Source organism: Aristolochia californica, unplaced genomic scaffold, assembly GCF_029961685.1.
Source record: "Aristolochia californica isolate CCGP_79_NKW_82.1479 unplaced genomic scaffold, dmAriCali1.0.hap1 SCAF_3, whole genome shotgun sequence".
NCBI lineage: Eukaryota > Viridiplantae > Streptophyta > Magnoliopsida > Piperales > Aristolochiaceae > Aristolochia > Aristolochia californica.
In genome coordinates this window covers 42,169,288-42,186,897 of record NW_027181992.1, presented here as the reverse complement: position 1 = coordinate 42,186,897, position 17,610 = coordinate 42,169,288, and positions in this window count along the sequence as shown.

Here is a 17,610-nt window from a genome sequence, read left to right as displayed (position 1 = left end):
GTGTAGAGTTTTCAACCCATAGAATAAAGGACATTAGTGAAGTTCTTTTACATCAGTAATGAGGTTCTATAAGAGAGAAGGGCCTAGTATCTTGGGCTTGAGCTCTCTTCATTCTCCTTCTCCAAGTGAAAAAACTCTTCTTCTCATTCTTCATCTTCTTTTCAACCATCAATAACCCTCTTCTCTACTCATTTTTTAATTATTTCTCATTCTTTCATTAATCCAAAATTTATTTCTATTTTTTATCATGTATTTATAGTGGTTCTCAACCCAAACTCAGGTTTTAATCCACTCCAAATATATCTCCATACTTTGGAGTTCAACCTACTATATAATAAGATAAAAAGTACTTACAATCAAATGTTACAAAGGCAAATTTACAACTCAACGCCACACAAACTAAATTATAATAGTTTAAGACAACTAATGTCTTTCTCCAAATGAGGATCAACTCACTTCAGCTTCAACAAAACACTCGCAACCACAAACACTTTCCTGATGGTGTGATTTGAAGTGTTTTTTTTTTTAACTTTACTAAACATTTACAATGCAAGGTTACTTTCTGTACAAATGAAGCACAATCAATTTTTTATGTATAGGGTAATTTTACAATAATGAATCAATAAAAAATAAAGACACAATGTTATGTGCCTTTTATGTGAGGAGAAGCTCAATGTACTGGACTTAACTTCGTTTGCAATTATTAAAATCCCTTTTGAAAGCTTAAAATGATTTGAAACAAAGATCTTTCTGTAATAGCTCAATGAGGAATAAGTTTAAAAAATCTGATCACATATGTCATGGTTGTAGACAATTAAGTGATTGAAAACTAAATGATCATGAGTTTAGCAATCAAACACTTAAGTACAACCAAGGATTTAAAAAAAAAAAAGGTCAAATGTACTTAGCTATTTCAAAATTCGATGGGGTTTTGGCTTTTAAATTTCTATTGTAGTGTCCATGGATGATTTCAAAGTAAGAGAGGGCTTGGGAGAGTTTTTGATTCACATTGGTATTCATTTATCACTCAACTGTAGCTAAAAATCAGTTAAATAGATGATATCCAAGATTACATAGATTAGTTGTTGGCATGTAAATGGCCCTTTTCCCTTTTAAAAAAAATAAAATCTTAATAAAATTTTAAATAAATCCTTAAACTTCTTGGCTTGAGCTATTCTAGGAACCTAATGGATACACTAAAAGCTTAAGAGCTGATGGAATTTAGAAAGCTAGACCCTTTAAACGATCCCATACTAGGTAGGCCCAACCCGGCTTGCAACCATAGGTTGGGTCCCACAGAACTACAACAATCTACCATGCTTCCGTGTCGACATCCATCCACAACAGCCCATTCATTGATGGCTCCCACTCTAGACCAAGTAACCATTTTCACCTTTTTTTATCATGTTGAGAATTAGAAGAAGAGGAAAGATCGAGAGTAAAGAGGTAGGGGAGAGGAAGAGAACGACAATAGAGACAGTTAGAAGAGAGAGAGAAAGAGAGAGGTTGCTCCCTTCGGGATTCAAACACATGACATGGTGTCTTGCTCTAATACCAAATATTAGTTACCTAACTAATACACCAAAAGTTTTAGAGCTGATGGAATGCAAAAAGCTAGGCCTTTAAACGTATTTCATACTAGGCTGGCTCTACCTAGTGTCCATACCTCAAGTTGGGTCCCACAAGACCATAGCAAGCTCAGTTGAGAACCTCTATAGGAAATACCTCTTATGAACTCTTGAATGATAAAGCACCCATCATTGGATAGTTTAGTGTTTGGATATAGGTTTTACATTCTAGCAAGTCCAAGGGTAGAAATCACCCAGGTTCTTCCTTGAGAGTGAAAATATAAGTCTACTTGCCCTTCATCTCCAAAACAAATTGTTTAGAAGTATGATGTATTTCTTTAAGTTAATTATTTAGTTTCCTCTTTCATTATTCATAAGGAACCTAAGTTCACTCTTGTGTTTTTTTATTGAACTTTATGATACAAATTCATTCAAGAGAGGAGCTTGCCCTAAGCGGAATCTAAGGGGAGCTCCTCAACGTACTCCCTACTTTAGTCCTTCATACTCTTGTCTTCTCTCTAAATCTCACTACCTTGTTACCTATCTTCTTCCTCTCCACTTCTCTCTTTTGTCTTCTGTCTTTTGTCTGCTATTTTCTCTTCCTCTACCTCTTCTCCACAAAGCACCTTAAGATTATGAAACCCTAGAATCTAACATGGTATCATAGTAGAGATTCTAAGGTTTTAATATGTAGCCACTCAGATTGTTTGTGCAACTTCAGAGGAATTCAAGACATGCCATGGACAAGAAGCAAGCAGAATTTGTAATTTGCCTAAGTTTAGTGCACAAGTTTGAGTATTTTTTAGAAATATCTTAAGGAAGATAAGTAATTTATAATTTTTTAGGATCCCTCCTTGATTTCTTAAAGGTTTTATTTGGTTTTCTCAAAATTTTCATATTTCTGGAATTTCTTTCCTCCATAAGAGTCTTCTATAAGCTCATTTTTTTCATTTCCTTTAAGACTCATCAAACCAGGCTCTATTTGATTTGCCATGGAGTTTTGAAAACTCATCTTGAGTCATTCCTCCTATGCCTTCATGGATTAAGAGATATTGCATCTCAAATGAAACTTGAAACCCTAATTTAGGGTTTGATGCCATTCAGCCAATGAATTCTATTTCTATTGCATGTAAGAGCTTCTTTCTTTGTCTAAGTGATTGAGTCAGGTCATTAAATAAGTTTTGGCATCAATTTTCAAGTGTTCTAGAATCTAAATTCATGTTTTCATATGCTACCATGAAAAGTTCAAAAACTTTTCCTTAATTTGCCTTCTTTAATGCTTACATGCTAAGTTGTTGTTTAAGGTTTTTTTCTTAGAATTTTTTATGCTTGCTTCTTTTATAATTGACAGGGTGCTTCCATAGTCTCTTTTATAATATTCAATTAAGTTCTTCTTATTTCTGGAAATCTAGTTTTTTACATAGTTTGTGGCTGAAAATTCATCTTCTTTCCATGAATTTGGACAAAACTGATTTCTTAAGAATCACTACAATTTCTTTGAAAGGTGTCTCAAACTATTTGTCTTTATTGAGAGCATGTGATGTAATTTGGTCGTCAAGTTTATGTTATATATATTTCTCCATAATTGATCATAGGACACTCTTGGAATTGTATCAGCCTTATTAATCTAAATTAAGATGAAAGGAGCTAACCGTAACAAGAAAACCTAAGGGGGAAGCTCTCTCTCTCTCAAGTTCAAGTTCTATCTCCTGCCCTATCTACTCGTCCACTCGCTTTACCTTTTTCTCTCTTTTTCTCTCTTCTTCTTGATCTTCTTCTCCTCTTACCACTAGCCTTTATATTAAGCTCTAGAATCTAACATGGTATCAGAGAATGGATTCTAGGGTTTAGGGTCTAAAGCCACTCAAAAGTTTTCATGGAAACTGAAGAAGATAATCTCTGCCATACAAACCTTCAATGCTGAATTTTTTAAATCAGCCCACACAAGTGATTGAGAAATCTCATCTCTGGCCAAGATAAGTTGTAGTAATCCTTGTTCAACCCCTCCTTTATCTCAGTCTTCCAATTTATTCATTAATTTGAGCAATGCATATGGCTGTATTCATCTTTCATGCACGTATGGTCTTAACTTACTAAAAAAAAATTCAATTTTTCTTTTTCTCTCAAACCCATGCCAAAACCAGCATTTTGGGTCTCTTTGGATTGCCAATCCAATTTCAAAAATTACTCTTGGAGGACTGTTCAAGTCTCCTCCTATTTTGTGAGATTTTATCTTTTTTTGTTGGCTGAAACTCTAACTTAGGGGATGTAAATTCTAGCCACTGAATTATGTTTCATGTGGCTTCAAACTTATTAATTACTTGGTCTCTTCAATCATGTTTTAGAACATTATATTTCTGAGATTAATCTTAGCCACTTTTTTTTTTATGATGAAATTATTTTTTTCCTGCTCACGAGGTGAAGTTCATCATAACCATACAATTCTTCTCTTTCAAGTTCTTAAGTCATTGAAGAAGGAACTTATTCTCCTTCTTGCCAACGTGTCTACATAAACTTTTGTTTTTAATTTAATTTATTCTCTTTGAATTCCTAAAGTCCAAATTTTGATCATGGTTGACAGTTCTCATTATTCCCACAATTTTGGGAAATAGGATCATTTAAAAATTACTACTATTTCTTTAAAGGGTGTCTCTAACTATTTGCTTAGTCTCAATCTGTCAAGAGATTTTTCATCAAAAGTGACTTGGATGGTCAGTTAACCATGTCACCTCCTTTTATTAATGAAAAAGAAATTAGCTACAAAAAGTAGTTGAAAGAAGACACCTTGGTGATGGGCAGATCAATAGTATGGAAGAATTTGTGGCAAATAATGTGGTTCATCTTGAAACTACTAAAATCATATGGGATACATGTTCAAAACTTTATTCAAGTAGTGACAATCTCCAAAGAATTTATGATGTATTTCAGGGCATGTATAACAGCCAATATTCGGAAAACTAAAAAATTATTTTACCAAGTTCAAAGGCTTCTTGCCACATACTACTAGTCAATAAAGCCAAAGGGAAGAACTAGTTCAAGCGAGCTATTTGTCTTGCCAACTTTGAGCCATATCTTGATGTTGCCAAAAAAACAGATTCTCAGTTCCATTACAAAGCCCACTTTTGATAATATATATGACACCATGCTCTATATTCTAGCCAAGTCACATGAGCCAAAGATAGATATTTTTGAGTGCACTATTATGATTTCTCAAGGTAGATGACAATTAACATCAGAGGGAGGTTGAGGCATAAATAATGGCCGAGGTAGAGGTAGAGGCCAAAATTTTGAAGAGGCCTCCAAAGACTCAAATATTCCTTGAATATGCTCTTAATCTAGTTGAATAACCATTTGGTCAAGAAGTGTTGGAAGTTGCATGGAAAACCAACTCACATGAATCAAATAGCTGTTTTTATAGAAAATAAAGAAGTTGGCTCCTCACCAAAACCAGCCACAAAAAATCTCACAAAAGCAGACGATGATGTTCTTCAAAAGTTGAAATAGATGCTGGTCTCATCCTCAAATCCTCCTCTTACCACTGTTGCTACTACACGTATGCCATTTTATTTTTAATATTCCAACACTTGACTCTAGATTATTGATTCAGGGGCCTCTGACCATCTTATTGGGAAACTAGGTAACTTGTCCACCTAATCTCCATGTCGTACTGATCAGTTTGTTTCAATTGCTAATGGCTCTTAAACCAAGGTTTAAGGTTGATTCTTCATCACCATCTCCATCCTTGCCTATGTTGAATGTTTTGTTTGTTCCTAAATTTCATTTGAGTCTTATGACTATTAGTAAAATCACAAAAAAGCTTAATTTTTATCATCTTTGATTCTTCTTATTGTGTTTTTTAGGATAGCAAGACCAAGCATGTGATTATTGGAGGAAATGAAAGAGGAGGACTTTACTTTATGGATAATGATAACATTTCATTCATGACCATTGCATCTGCACATGTTATTCAACAAGTTGATCAATGGTACAACTGGATGGGACATCCATATTTGATCAAATAACATTTTGTTGTTCCTTCCTTGAAACATGTTTTAAAGTTATCTTGTGAACCTTGTGGAGTTAGGCAAGCTCCACAATAGTAGTTTCTCTTCTTAGTTTGAGATGGTTAGTTCTAGTCCATTTTCTTTGATACATTCAAATGTTTGAGGACCTGTTTCCTGTCCTAGTATAATCAGTCAAAGTATTTTGTTATCTTGTGGATGATTGTGCTAGTGTAACTTGGTTGTTTTTAGTGAAATATAGATCTAGACTTTTATTTATAATTTGAGTCATTTTATTGTATGGTTGAAAGTTAGTTAAACAAAAAAGTTCAAGTATTTCATTTAGATAATGCCAAAGAATATATATCCTCTCAATTTCAATCCTTTTGCACCAACAAAGGCAATATCCATCAAACATCATACCTATATACATCTCAATAAAATGGTGTCGTTCAAAGGAAAAATTGAGACCTCTTAGAGGTTGCTTATGCCCTACTATTGTCCATGAATGTTCCATTGTTTTATTAGCCTTCTATTATTTTGATTGCTTCCTATTTTATTCATCATATGCCTTCTAGTGTCCTTGGCCAGAGAACACCATTTTTTTATCACTTCTACCTCATGGAAAAGCTTTTCAACTTCCCTCTAAAGTATTGGATGTTTGCGTTTTGTTCATAATCTTTGACTTGGAAGCAATAAACTTGATCCTAAGTCTTTTAAATGTATCTTTTGGGATACTTCAATAATCAAAAAGGTTATGTGTGTTATAATCCTTCATTGAGTAAAACCTTTGTTTTTATTGATTTTGCATTCTTTGAGAAACAACCCTTTTTACACCAAAGGGTCCTTTACACCAGGTTTTAAAGTTTTGAAGGTATGCCCGGACTAATTGAACCATTGGATCAGCCCATTCAATAGCCACATGATCACCCATTAGACCATTCAGTACAAGCTCGTTCCTCTCAAATGGTCAACCAATCACTTAGCCCATCAACTGATTCTGAGGTTAGTAACTCACCTTCTTCTCCTATATTTGGGCCTCCCTTTGATACCCATCTATAGGTGTCTTTAAAGAGCTATGTTCTTGTTGTTTGCCTAGGCAGCTTCTCAAAGGGAGGTGAATTAAGGTTTACAAGTTAACACATTAACTAAGGTGTGGAATGTAAAGTAAGCAATCAAGCAATTTCAAGATAAAATTCAATCACACACCATAGCGATGGCACTCGGCTACTCTACTTCTATTTTTTAATGCTATTTCTTATTTCTAAAAGTTATTCTTTCCTCGCATTTCCCTTCCTGGCTGCTTCTTCTGGATCCTCGGTCCAAACGTTATTGTTGTGCCACTCTGTTCGGAAGTGGGGAAGAAGATGATATTGTAGGCAGATTTTATTTTCCTAAGTTAGGAAATATTTGATCGAGTGCTAGTTCACCTGAGTCTTGCATCGAACCCTGTAGAGTGACCCTCACCAATGACCTAGCAAGTTGAACGACTCAGACCAAATCGCACCAGTCTATCAAGTTAACTCGGGCCAACTCGGTCTAAGTCAACATGGTGAGTCAACTCAGCTCAATTTTTTTACCTTGGTTATACATGTCTGGATCCCGGGTTCTATACCTATTTCTTTCAAAACTCGGCTATATTGGTCTAATATCTGACTCAGCTCGACTCGGTCCCTTTTTCTCTAGCTGGATTATTATTTTGAAGTATTGGTAGCTTATTCCTTGGTCAACATATTATTTGGTGCACAGACTCGCAACAGATTCTTTTATGGGTCCTTTTTTAAAGATTTTCATTATTTGGTATGTGTTAATAGGTCTATTTTAGTTGTTGCTATTGTGTCTCTTTGGCTAAAACATTATTATTGAAGAAAGACTTCTCAGTTGCTAATTGTTGTCAGTATTGGTTATTCTAATAAAGAAGAAAACACATGATGGCCCCTGGATATTATCTTCTGGGTGATTATATGTTACCCCTCCCCCCCCCCCCCCCCCCCCCCCCCCTGCTCCCTTCTTCATTGGCATTTATTAATCCTACCATTTGAGAGTTTTTGACTTGAGGAGGGATATCGTGATGGTAGAGTTTTATTACACTTCTAAGCAACACTTATAGACCCACTACCTACAGAAGATATGAGTGTGCCCAACATCCAACATGAGTTATTTGACTGGAGTATAGAGTGAAGTATTACGGCTAGGAATGAATTTACTCTCAATTATATTATGTTTGAAGATAAAGTGGACTGCCATTTTATATGGGAAGATCCTATACACCATTTGCAGTAAGTTGGACGTTCATGATGTTATCTCACCCCCAGCTTGAGGGGGAGTGTTGGAAGATGGGCCCAAGCCCACAAGACCAAAGAAGGCCCACACATCCAAGTGTATTAGAAGATGGGCTCAAGTCTCACATATCAAGGAGAAGGCCCATATAGTGATGGCAAGATGGTAAATAAAGAGTCATCTCATAGAGATAGCATTGATATAATTAGTTTAAGGTCCAGGGGTATTATTATAATATTATAGTTTTATCAATCTATAAATTGAGCTTCAGGGGGAGAGTTAGGACATAAGTCCATAACTTCTTCTTCCTCCTATTTTCTCCCCATGAGTCTCTATTTCTTTTTCTCTATGTGCTAAATCCACGGAGTCTTGAAAAATCAACTTCAGGATATTGTACTCTAGTTGAAGGTAACCTTATTATATGGAGAAGTAAAAAATAGAATGTGGTTGCAAGGTTTAGTGCATAAGTAGAATACAAAGTCATGGCACATGCGGTAACTATGCTTCTTTGGATTAAATCTCTTCTAGCTGAATTGGGATTTCACAAAGAAGGCCCTATGGAACTTCATTGCAATAATCAAGCAACCATCCACGTTGCTTCCAACCCAATGTTTCATGAGAGATCAAAGCATATCGAGGTGGACTGTCACTTTATAAGAGAAAAACTGCAAGCAGAATTCATAAGCCTTAAACATGTCTCAACCCATAGACAACTTGCTGAAATGTTAAAAAAATTAGTGAACTCCAAAATTCTCTACACTAAATGTACCAAGTTGGGGTTATATGATGTCTTTTCACTAACAGTTTGAGGAGAGTGTTGAAATTCATAGTCAAGTTTAGGTGGCATTATTGTAAACATCTTATGTTCTTTGTCTGCCCTTCACCCTCACTAGGGTGAAGGGCATATTTTTAATTTATGTACTCTTGATATCAATAAATAAAACTTAAGGGAGAGGGTTTGGACAAGTTCCATAACTCAAATTCTCCTCTTCTGTCCTCACTGTGAATTCTTGTTATGTTTTGGAGCCTAATCAACGCCCTATGCTGAGTCGATCACGCATCGACCTAAAAAGGGAGTTGTCGAAGAAGTTTGCAATGAAGCATTTGGGTGCTACAAAACAAATCCTTGGGATGAGGATTACTAGAGATAGCGATATCTTGAAACTGTCACAAGAAGAATATGTGAAGGTGTTGAGCAGATTCAACATTAATGATGCAAAACCAGTGAGTACTCCTTTGGCTAGTCACTTTAGGCTATCTAAGGAGAAGTCACCTTCTATAGAGCATGAGCGAGCCCACATGACCAATGTGCCTTAGGTTTCTGCTATTGGCAGTCTCATGTGTGTCATGGTGTGTACTAGACCAAACATAGCTCTTGCAGTGGGAGTTGTGAGCAGATATAAGAGTAATCCTGGTAAACAACATTGGGAAGCAGTGAAGTGGATTCTCAAGTATTTGAGAGGCACTGTAGACTCAGCCTTATGTTTTAGAAAGTCAGACTTGGGATTACGGGGTTATGTAGATGCTGACATTGCTAAAGACATTGATGGCTGAAAGAGTACCACTGGATATGTATATATATAAGGTGGTACAGTAGTTAGCTGGGTCTCTAAGTTGTAGAAGATAATTGCTCTTTCCACCACTGAGGCAGAATACGTCACCGTGACCTGAGGCAACAAAGAGATAGTATGGTTGTAGTCTTTCTTGGAAGAATTAGGTCTCAAACATGGGGCACCGCAACTAGGGTTATCATCTTAATCCGAGGAGCATCTTGAGTTGTTGCCCAAGAGGTTAGAGAGAAACACCTGTAAGTGTGCGATTTCTCTTGTAAACTATTTCATCTTCATAGTGGATTATTGCAACAGTGGAATACAGGACGTAGCCTCCCCTTGAGGCGAACTTATATAAATCTTGTTGTGTTTTTTCGTGCTTTTTTTTCCCTTCTTTCGTATTTATTATTATTTCTCTCGTTAGTTTGGAAATAGAGTGTTTAATTCCTAACAATTCCAACTTCCTCTCCTCTCTTAGACATCTTTTCTTCTATTTTCTTTTCGTCTCTTATCGTCTCTTCTCTTCTTCTCTTCTCCTTTCCATTACCTAAGTTGAAGATCTTAATATCCTGAAATCAACATAAACTTTAAATTCAGTCTTCGGACAATCAAGTGAGGGAGCCAAACATATGGATGTCGAAGAAGTTTGGAAAATATCGCTTTATAATTTCATGCAAATTCCACTCTAACTCCTTTCTCTCCTCTCTGGCATTTTCTTCATTATAGAGCAAAACAAAGATCCTTTATTTTCCCTCCTTGCTTGTTTTCTCTATCACAACTATGTATTGGAAAGTGTTAGGAATTAGATGCCTTGATTCCAAACTAACAAGAGCAATAATAATAATCGTTGAAGAAGGAAAAATCAAGCATGAGGACAAATAGGAGCTGCTGAGATTACGTCTTGTCTTCCACTGCTGTAGTAATCCACTATGAAGATGAAATAGTTTACTAGAAAAATCACACACACTCACAGGTGTTTTTTCTCTAACCTCTCTCAGGCTGCACCTCAAAATCCTTCTCCGTGATAATGAATCCCTAATAGCGTCACCGTACAAATATAAAGGAAAAATTAGGGCAACCACAATACAAGAGTGAAATCTTCAAACTGTCCTTAATGAAACAATAGTCAATATATCGTGTATCTACTCAACATAAGGCGTTAATTAGGCTCCACAACTTAACAGAAAGAACTTAGCTATTTGATACAAAACTTACAAAAAGGAACCTCAACCGTTCGATCAGCTCTTATGCTTAATCAGCGATCAGGCTTCAATTTTACAAATAACATCTCTTTGGCATCCATCTTTGGTCATAACCCTCTTTCTCCTGCCTGACGTAGGGTGGGCACGAGTCGAGTTTACCAGAACCTGATCCCCGACCCCAAAACCTTGACCTAAAAAAACCCAATTTATCAAACCAGAGCCTGACCCAATCACCATCCTTGTAACACCGTCCCCGCCCCGCCCCTGTAACCCCAATTTAAACCCAACTCGTCCCCTCCCCTTCCCTTTAAAACCAGACTATTTCAACTCCATTTTTTTATCTTTCTTATAGATTTTTAGGACTCCATGGATTTAGTTCATTGACAAAAAGAGAGAGGGACTCATTCGGATAAAATAGGAAGCAGAAAGGGTTATGGACTACCAATATTATAAGTATACCCTTCACCCTAATAAGAGTGAAGAAGAGACAAGAAATTTAAAGCTAATTACATTAATGTCATCCTAATTACATCATATATTCCAACACTCCCCCTCAAGCTAGGAGGTAATGGCAGTGATCCTATCTTGAACCGAATGACATAGATGTAGTAATAAGTTCCTCCATCACGGTGTCCCAAGGATAAGTACGACACTAGGTACAAACTCTCAAAAGGTATAAATGGGTGATAAAACATAAGTCAAAACCAAACTCAAAGGATTTAGAACAAATATAGTAAAAATAATCACTAAAGTGGGTAATGCCTATTATTCCTGTTGGAAGATGGGCTGAAGCCCACAAGCTCAAGGCAAGAAGCCCACACATCAAAGGAGTGGCATATGGGTAAAATATGATACTTTCAATAAAGATGGTATAAAGGTATAAATATGTGTTCAATTTATGTAAGTTGTAGCCCTAAGGGCATTGTAAAACTATAAATAAAGGCATTGGCTAAGAAGTAGAGCATTGAAGCCTTTTCCTATTTTCCCAGAAAATTTGTCCAGCCTCCCTCATTCTTGGTTGACGCAATCCATCCTTTCCTTAATCCAAACTCTCTCCCTCTACGTCCTTTTTCTTCTCCTCTCCTTTCTCTCTTCTTCTTCTCCTTCCTCGTTGTTCTAAAGTTCTTCTCATGGGATCCTAAATTCTACATGGTGTCAGAGCAAGGAATTTAGGATCCCTCTTGATGAAGTAGTAATGAAATCTGTCCAAAAAATTGTTCATAAAAGAAGGAGTTCAGTCATGAAGAGATAAGTTAATTCTGGCCCTTATTTATGTACTCCTTCTTTACAGTTTTTTTTCTTCTTGAATTTTGAATTACATCAAGTCAAGATAATCTTCATATGAGACTTTGTGAAGATTTATCTTTTATGACTAATAGGATGTTATAATCTTGATCTTCTTGTAGCTCCATTACAAGCTTGATCAAGATCCGTAGCTACTAGTGTCTTATCAATATGGATGATTTGAGATTCAATTAACTTTATGTGACTTGGATCAATTTTCTTTGAGGTGGAATTTCAGCACATGTTACTGTAAATTCTCTCACTTGACGTTGCTCATGGGAGTGTGTTATGTTGTTGGTTGATCGTTATATGGTTAAAATTTCAGCACTTACTTATCTCTATTATCTTGCTGCTCTTGAACTTCACAATTGCCTTTTTTGTTTTTTACATTAGAGTAGTCTCATGAGCTGAAGAAAATTTTGTTTCTGAGTGTCCTGCTTTGCCTCTAAATTTTCTCTAAATGTTTTGCTCTCGGTTTGTGTTTGAGTTTGGATTAAGGTATAAGAGTTTGCATCTATCCTCTCCTCTTTGTTTTTCTATAAAAATATAAGAGGAATTGAGTGATGGCTGGTTCTTGTTCTCACTTGACAAAATCATAAATTCTTTGATGATTTGGTACTTGCTCTCGTTATTTTTTTTTTTCCCTCTATTGTTGGCTGATTTGGTCCACAGATTCTTCAAATTACATTGAGTAATTGTTATTTGAAGAAGGCCCTTGCTCTTGACCTCAATATTTGCCTTGCCTCATCATAGAGAGTGGACATACAAGTAATAAGAGTGACATACTATGCATTACTACGATTCCACCAAGAGGTCTCTCTAATTACCTTAGCTGGTAAAGATCCTTTTTCTCTTCCTCTTAAAATTTTTGGATGTACATGTTTTTTTTTTGTTCATGTTACTTCACCAAAAAAAAATAAACTTGATCCTCGGTCTATGAGGTGTATTTTTTGGGGGTACACTCACACCCAGAAAGGATATATCTATTACAATCCTACCCTTCGAATGATACTTATATCTCGGGATGTGAATTTCTTTGAGGACACCTCCTTCTACTCCTCACAAGATGGTCCTCCAGGATTGACATTTCCTCCTACCTCTGCATATCCGCTTGTGCCTTTCAATTTTGATATTACTCTACCCCCTGACGCATCGGTTGTCCCCTCACCTGTGGAGTTTTCGAATCCACCAAAGGTAAGTCCTTCTCCTCCTATGTTTGGGATTGAATTTGATACTTGGCCTATTGCTTTAAGAAAGGAATGTCATTCCTATACTACGTCACCCTATTTCCAATTTTATGTCTCACCATCATTTGTCTTCCGAGTGCTTTCAATTCCTTGCATCTATTTCTTCTACTTCCATTCCACAATCCTATCAGGAGGCCCTGAAGCATCCAGAATGTAAGGCGGCTATGGATGAAGAAATGCACGCCGTATATGAAAATCAAATCTAGTCCTTAGCATCACTCCCAAAAGGAAAAGGACCGATCGGTTGTAGATGGATGTTTTCTATGAAACATAACCCGGATGGGTTGGTTGCTCATCTTTAAGCTCCAATCATTGCTAAAGTTTACACTCAGTGCTATGGGATAGATTATGAGGAGACCTTATCTCCTGTTACCTCCTCTCTTATGTCCACATGATTAAAGAATAGTTAGAGTTCAAGTTATATTAGAGCTCTTGTAGATTGTGTTATCTTTTTATGATAGGCTTATCTTAGAGAGTTAGAGTTGGAATGTAATTAGGAGACTTAAAGTTTAATTGTATAAGGACTCTATCACTTCCTCTACTATAAACAGAGGTGTTGTAACTCGGAATTAATCAAGTTCTACAATTCTTTCTTGAGTAAATCCCTCTCTCTTTGCTTGACGCACACCTTGTTTCTCTTATCCTCTTCTCTCTACTCGAGAGCCTTCTTCCCCTTTTCTTCTTTTTCTTTCTCTCTTCCCTTGCTAGGAATATTAGAAAATGGGTCCTAAATTCAACATGGTATCAGAGCATTAAATTTAGGATCCCCACGTCAAAAGGAATGCTCCAAGAAGATATGATCAACACCACTCATAGAAGGCTCCTTATGAAGGAAGATAAAAAAAAATGTGCGATAAATTCCTTCATTATTTTTTTTCTTCATGTTACTGGTTTCCAAATTTAGAAGAGAATTTAAAGATGAGTATGAGAGTGTTTTTCATCTTATGAGATTGTGGATATGAATGCCTCTAGATCTAGAAGAAGATATTAAAGCAATTTTGTTGGTTTGGAATTTCTGTTAATCGAGATCATTCCATGATCAGATTGTTGACAAACAAAATCGTGGGACCAAAGATTCCTCTGATATAGAAGATTGATATTGAGTCTATTATGAGTGGTTATTTATTTAAGAAAAAAAATCAGAATAATGATTGTTTAGCGTCAATGCTAAATATCTCCATGCCCGAAGTAGTTTGAAGAATAGTACTTGGATTTTTTTATTAGAATTTATTGGAGATTTTTTTTCATTGAAGTGCCTATTATGGCTGAAGAAAATATGAGTAGAAAAGGTGATATACTTAGAATTACCACTATACCCTTACGAAGGGTATCAAATTTTATGAGTTGGTCTACATCGGTTTGGAGTTTTCTTATAACAAATGACCTACTTGGTCATCTCACCAACCATGGACCACCTATTGATGAAGAAGAAATTTTTTATAACAAATGGTAAAAAAATAGTATCATTCTGATTAGTTGGCTAATCAACAGCATTGAAATTTTTTGAAAAGAATGCACCTATTGTAAGAGATATGGCCACACTATAGATACATGCTATTAAAAGGAAGGCAGTTATTGTGAAAAAAATGGTCACTATAGAGAAATATGCTATCAGGCCAATGACAACTCAGACTTGACAAAGGCTAATCAAACTTTAGTAGGTGATACAAAGGAGGATCAGCCCACCAAATCAATTGAAAAGAAATTTTTTACTAATGAAGAATATGAGTTGTTTAAGAAAATAATGGGTTCTTCTCCAAGTTCCTCATTAAAAACCGCTACCACCACTACTTCAAGTATGCTATCTGCTTCATCTTCATCCTGGATAATTGACTCAGGAGCCTTAAAGCATCTTATAGGTAACAAAAATTTATTACATATTGTATCTCCGTGTCTTTCAAATAAGCTTGTTACCATAGCTAACGGTTCTCAAACCAAGGGAAAGGATCCACTTCCGTTACACCATCATTGCCGCTCACTGATATTCTATTTGTTTCTACCTTCCCTTTGAATCTGTTATTCAGCTGACAAAATATTTTAATTGCTCTATCACCTTCTCACCCACTTTGTGTGTATTTCAGGATCTTATAACAAACCAGGTGATTGGTGGAGGTCGTGAACAAGGGGTGCTCTACTACCTGGACTTGCCAAAAATAAATACTATTTCCACTAGTAAAAATGAGATAAGGCTATGGCACAACCGGTTGGGACATCCATCTGCACAATCTCTTCATTATATGTTTCCTACTCTTAAAGTCAGGTCAGAGTTTAATTGTGAAGTTAGTCAAATGAGTAAACATCAAAGGAGTACATACTCACCTTGTCCAGAACTCAAAAGTATTACTCCATTTTCATTAATTCATATCAATGTATGGCGAGCCTTGAGCGTCTCAAATATTTCTCAAGTCAGGTATTTTATTACATTTATTAATGACTTCACTTGTACCACTTGGTTGTTTCTATTTAAGGAGCGTTCAAAGATACCATTGATTTTTAAGTCTTTTCATGCTATGGTACTCACTCAATTTGGTCAGAAAATAAAAATACTTCGGTCTGATAATGCCAAAGAATATATTTCCAAATTCCTTGACTCCTTTTGTCAAGAAAATGGTATTATCCATCAAACAGCATGTTCCTACACTTAGGGGTAGCATCGAGCCGAGCTGAGCCTGAACCTACCTATGTTTGAGCCGAGCTTGATTTAAATATTTCAAACTCGAGCTCGAGCCAAGCCTAGGCTTGAGCCTAAATTTTTATCGAGCTCGAGCCTAATAATTTTAACCTAGTTTGACCTGAGCTCGAGCCGAGTTCAAGCTGAGCTCAAGCTTCAACATACATGTAAAATCTTTCAAAAAATACATGTTAAATAAATTGTATATAAAATTATGCATACATTTTACATAAAATTGGGCATAAGGGTGGCATCGAATCCAGCTGAGTCTGAACCTTGTTCAAGTCGAGCTTGATTTACATATTTTGAACTCGAGCTCGAGCCAACCCTAGCCTCGAACCTAAAATTGTAATCGAACTCGAGCTTAATAATTTTAACTGAGTTCGAGCTTAACCTACATTTAATACTCTATATAAAATATATTTCAAATAAATTATATATAAAATTATGCATACATTTTAAAAAAAGAATGATAGGGGAGCTTCAGGATTGAATTTCAATAATGGATTAAAACACACCAATATTAATCTTTTTTACTCCAAATGTTGTCTAGCTTGTTTTGTAATTTTTTAATTTGGCCATAAATTTACTATGGCCTCCTTAGTGCCCCTAGTTGAAACTTATATTCTAGGAAAAACTAGAAATGTTTTTCCTATGATACATATTTCCAAAAAAAAACTTTAAATAAAATCTTGTTACAATTAGTGACTTATTAGAAAATTACAAGAAATATTTTAAAATTTTCTTAAGAAAGTTAAATGGACCTCTTATTGCCTCTTCTAGGGAAATAAATAAAAATTAATAATCAATCTAATATGTTACTATACTTATCGATAAATTTTTAATCAAATAAAATGTCAAACACAAAATTGCAATAAAAATAGCCTCATGCTAAACGTAGTACAGCATCAATTGTCAAATTCTTATTCAAAAATTTTCTATACTATTTTCTAGCCCATCTTGGCAGGAAAATCATACTTAGAAAATTATATAATTTTTTAATAAGAATTTTCAATTAAAAAAATATTTAAAAAAACATGAGACACTAATAGTCCCTAAAAACTTATTTCTACTAAAATGTATTTTCAATTTCTTCAAGAGCCATGAGGAAGGAGAGTTTAAGAAAAAAAAATTACTTTATTATCTTGCACGTGCGAAAGCGCACATGCGAAATCATCTTCGCGCACGGGGGTTCCGCGGAGACGAGGAGGAGGAAGGGGGTTACGGCGTCGGTGTCATCGGGGATGACGGCTGTGATAGAGGCGGCGGCTTCGGAAGCGGCAGTGACGGAAGTGGTGGCGATGGAAATAGAGGCGAAGGCAAGGGGAGGAAGAAATCGAACGGCTAGTGACAGAGGCGGCCGGCGAGAAGCTATCGATGATGACAACAACAGACAGGAGGGATCGGCGGTGACAAGGGGAGGAAGAATCCCCCCTCCCCTCGATCTTGCTCTCGCTCCCGCTCCCGCTCCCGACTCATCTTATTAACGAGTTGGCTCGCGAGTCGTCAAGCCGAACCTGGATTCGGTCGAGCTTAGTTCATTAATTTAAACGAACCGATTCCGGATCTCGACCTCGAGAGATATAGAATCGAACTGAGCTGGCACCGAGTCGTTCTCGAGCCACTCGCTAGCCGGCTCGGTTCGAAGCCACCCCTACCTACACTCCTCAACAAAATGGTGTAGCCGAACGGAAAAATTATCATATTCTTGAGGTAGCTCGGGGTTTATTATATGCCATGAAAGTTTCATACTTGTGTTGGCCTCATGCAGTTCTTACCGCATGCTTTCTTATAAATCATCTACCAT